The 4,785-nt window shown below is 37.6% G+C and overlaps 1 non-coding gene across 1 annotated transcript; it reads right to left on the bottom strand.

The window, feature by feature from the left end:
• Positions 1-4,034: 4,034 nt before the first annotated feature.
• LOC122039230 lies at positions 4,035-4,141 on the bottom strand. The gene has a single exon (XR_006128103.1). It is a non-coding gene; the product is annotated as a small nucleolar RNA R71 (small nucleolar RNA).
• Positions 4,142-4,785: the final 644 nt, after the last annotated feature.

Below are 4,785 nucleotides of genomic sequence, written 5' to 3'. Positions count from 1 at the left end.
TGTGATAGTTTAAAGTCTCCGGTTCCTCCCAAGAAAGCCCGTCCGGGTTACTTTAAGAGATTTCCCGATCAACTATGTTTGTGATAGTTTAAAGGCTCTGGTTCCTCCCAAGAAGGCCCGTCCGGGTTACTTCAAGAGATTTGCCGATTGACTATGTTTGTGATAGTTTAAAGTCTCCGGTTCCGCCCAAGAAGGCCCGTCCGGGTTACTTCAAGAGATTTCCCGATCGACCATGTTTGTGATAGTTTAAAGTCTCTGGTTCCTCCCAAGAAGACTCTGTTGGAGTGTATACTTAAAAGTTTAGCTTTTGTACACATTTATTTTGAAATAAAGAATCACATTGGTCAAATGTTTACATTTATTTGTTAAATGTAATTGTTTAATTAATTTATATAGTAGATAACATGGAGTGTGGAGTCACACTTAGAAGATCATGTTGTCGGTTCTCTATAAATTATAAACAGTTGCTCACGACTAAGATGGAAAGGAACAAACCATCAGAATAGACGTAGTGTAATTAAGTATTGGTTTATCTTGACTAATAAATTACACTGATACACTTTAAGTGTATTGAGTAGGATCATTTAGGTAAATTCTTTTTGTACTGACTTAGTAAAAGAACTAGACTTTAGTTATTATGGAAGTGTGTACTCTTAATCCTAATATAATAACAAGCATGTATATTTAATATTTATTTCTTTGACATATCAAAGGGTGAGGTTTAGCTTGATAAATCAATATGTCCGATAAGTTGGAAAATGATATTACTTATAGTATGTGTTGTTGATTATAGAAGGAATCTATGTCCTAGTTATCTAGGTTGAGAATGACCCCAAGAGGAGCTCATAAGGATTGCCATGTTAAACCCTGCAGGTGGACCTAGTCCAACATGACAATAAAGTTGAGTGGTACTACTCTTGGAGCTAGATATTAATTAAATGAGTTGCCAGTAACTCACATAATTAGTGGGCATTCGTAATCTTAAACACAGGGAGACTAACACACTCATGATAAGAAGGAGCCCATAATGTAATTTGGGATTGGTGCAGTAGTGCGGTAATAACTTTCTAGTGGAATGAGTTATTATCGATGAACTTGAGTTGTGTGTTCGGGGCGAGCACGAGATACTCAAGCTCATCGGAAGGCCAAAACCAATTTCTCCTCTAGGTCCCTGTTGTAGCCTCAATAAAGCCTCGAGTCCATCCAAAGAAAAGCCTATCTTGGTGTCCAAGAAGGGGCCGGTTCATTACTTGGTGACCAAGCAATGGCCGGCCACATATTCTCTAGAAGTGGCCGGCCCTTGCCTTGGGCAAGGGGGCCGACAGCAATATTTAAATTAGGAAAGTTATTTTTGAATTTTTAAATTTTCTCAGATATTTAAAATTTGTAAAGAGAGAGATTTTAAAAATTTATAAAATTTTCCTAATTTAAATTAGGCCACAAGGTTTTAAATGAGAGTTGTAAAATTTATAAAACTTTCTTTTAAAAAAAAGAAATATTATTAGAGATGTTTTAAATTTTAAAATTTGGTTTTAAATTTTAATACTTTCCTTTTAATATCCACATTTTAAAAAAAAAGAGTTTGTAAAATTTTATTAGAAGTTTTCTTCTTTTAAATTTTATAAAAAAAATTTCTTTCTTTCCCTTTTAATAAGTGGTCGGACACCTTGCTTGGTGCCCAAGCAAGGGGCCGGTTGATGTGCGTAGATTATATACTCTTTTATGCATGTTTTTATGCACATTTACATACTTTGAGCATGCTTGATCTATGCACTTTTATACTTCCAGCTTTCCTTTTAGCATATTTACTCTTTTGGTTCGGAGATCTGCTTTTTGTGCATTTTCTGTACACAGGAGTCGAAATTGGTGAAGATTATGCGCCCTCGGGCAAGCTTGGAAGGAATTGAAGGGAGAGAGCATCAGGCCGTGTACCACACACGGCCGTGTAGTTTTAACAGGAAGGGAAGAGGACATGGCCGTGTGAATCTCACACGGCCGTGTCTTGATTTGAAGAAATTAGAGCAGATGCCTTACATGGCCGTGTAGATCTACACGGCCGTGTGAGGTTTTCAGAGGCCAAGCAGGTGGTGGCCGTGTGCACCACACGGCCGTGTAGCATTTCCAGAGAACAGAAGGGTCCTGGCCGTGTGAGTCACACGGTCGTGCAGCTTTGGCAGAGAAGGAACAGGACATGGCCATGTGAATCTCACACGGCCGTGTCATGGGGTCGTGTGGCACCCGATTTCCTCCTCTATTTAAACCCTCCTTCATGAATTGAAAGGGGATCTCTTCCCCTTTGGGGAGAAGGCAAGATTTGGTGGTTTCCTCTCATTCTTGGGAGGATTCGGGGAGTTCTTGACGATTTCGACTCCGGAGCGAGGATTGGATCCGAAGACGAGGCTTCTTCGTAGATAAGTTTTTCTCTTTCCCCCTTTTCTTGGTTTCTTGGATTGGGGATTTAAGAAATGCTTGTAATCTTTATTTCTTCGGGTATTCTTCCTCGATTCATGGAGTAGATCTTGTATTCTAGGATTAAGGGAGTATTTGTATGATGGATTGATGTAATCTCTTATGGATTTGCCATTTTCTTGTTTCAATGACATTGTCTTGCTTGTATCAATTAGATCTTGAATGATTAATGGTGATTTGCGCTTAATTCTCATTCTTGATTGATTGTTTGGATTTCTTGTGAACTTTGTAAAGATAAACTCTCACTCGATCATCCGAGGGATCCACGTGACAGGTGCAAGCCCGTGTAAGGACATTTGAGAGATAATCTTGAAGAGGAAATAGGAATATTCAAGAGAGTAGGATGGATCTTATGATTAGTTTCTTGTATCTTGATAGATTAATAAGTTGTGGGCTTCTATGTTGATATCCGAGGAAGGCATAGTAATAGGTGCGCTTCTGTGTAAGGACAACGTAGGTTCAAGTCTAATTGATCATATTTAGATACATTTCTCAGTCCTTAGCCGGTTATCTATTGCAAGAGAGAACCGACAACTTTCTACAAGTGTTTGACAATTAAGGGATAAGAATTGGTGAACCATTTACATTCAAGAAATCTTACAAAGAAACCGAAACTCCTAGAATCTCCCTTTATCATAACCCAAAACACTAAACTCTTGTTTGTTGATCTTTAATATTAGATTTGTTTACCTTCACTTTGCATTTGAAACAATTGGATAGTTGTTTAGCTAATTCGCATTGAGACATTTCTAGTGCTTATTCAAGTCCCTGTGGATACGATAATCTTTTATATTACTTGCGACATTTCCGTACACTTGCGGAGCGTAACAAGTTTTTGGCGCCGTTGCCGGGGACTGCGCTATAACATTAGGAATTATCAATTGAGTTAGACTAAACATAACATTTGTTTTCCTTTCATATTGCATAGTTGTAACTAATCATTAGATTTCTATTTTTACTTTCTTGTATAACTTTTACTTCTTGTTAATTCTTTTTGTACAAATTCAATTCTGCATTTTTGATTCTTTTATTTTTTTTCTTTTTCTGTTGAATTGTCATTTGCTATCTTGTTCTTGTGTATGCGAAGATCTAACTTTGCAGGGGAATTCTTTCCTTTTGACCCTGAGATTGACAGAACTTTCCATAAAAGAAGAATTCTGCAAAGGCAAATTGAAGAACAGGAACATTTGAACATGGCGAATAGACCACTCAAGGATTATGCAGCACCTTATGCAAGAGGTTTTCGATCTAGTATTTCAAGACCTTCAGTGGAAGCTAATAACTTTGAGATCAAACCCGCAATTATATCTATGGTGCAGCAGAACCAATTTGGTGGAGGACCTCATGAAGACCCCAATCAACACTTAGAGGTCTTTTATGAAATATGTGGTACCATGAAAATGAATGGAGTTCCTTCAGAAGCAGTTAGATTATTATTATTTGGGTTTTCTTTAAGAGATAGGGCAAAGCAATGGCTGAATTCTTTGGCCCCTAATAGCATCACCACTTGGGAGCAGTGTGAGCAACAGTTTCTTGATAAATTCTATCCACCAAGCAAAACAGCTCATATGAGGAATTTAATTGCAAGCTTCAAGCAAACTGACTCAGAATCTCTTTTTGAAGCATGGGATAGATATAATAGTATGCTCAGACAATGCCCACATCATGGATTGGAAAGATAGTTAGTGTTGCACACTTTTTATAATGGTATCAACTATCATACCAAAGTGTCCCTTGATTCGAATTGGTGGCACTTATGAATAAAAGTTTAGATGAAGCTGAAGAAATTATTGACAGTGTAGCACGAAATCATCATCAATGGGCAAATGAAAGAAGTGGTGGCTATTCTTCTGTAAACCCAATAATTAAAGCATCAGGGAAGTTTGATGTAGATGCAGTCACTCTTTTGTCTGCAAAATTGGACGCTCTTACAAAGAAATTTGAGAATATGGGGACTAGTGCTAATATGGTCAATGCTATTAGTACATCTTGTGAAGTATGTGGGAGTTCAGAGCACCCAAATGACTCATGTCCATTGGGAGCTATCACTACACAAATCAATCAACTGGAACAATGTGATGCAATCATGAGTTACAATCAAAGGCAGAACAACCCATACTCAAATACTTATAACCCTGGATGGAAGAGTCATCCCAATTTTTCTTACAGAAATAATCAAGATCAAGGACCATCTATGGGGGCAAGACCAAATTTTCAAGATGGGCAACAAAATTTTCAACATCTATCTTCTCAAGGCTTACCAAAGTCAAATATTGAAAAGATGCTTGAAGAAATTATCTCAAGTCAGAATGAAAT

Source organism: Zingiber officinale, chromosome 1A (genome assembly GCF_018446385.1).
Source record: "Zingiber officinale cultivar Zhangliang chromosome 1A, Zo_v1.1, whole genome shotgun sequence".
NCBI lineage: Eukaryota > Viridiplantae > Streptophyta > Magnoliopsida > Zingiberales > Zingiberaceae > Zingiber > Zingiber officinale.
Note: the sequence above shows the minus strand (reverse complement) of the source record. Positions and strands in the feature narration are given on the sequence as shown.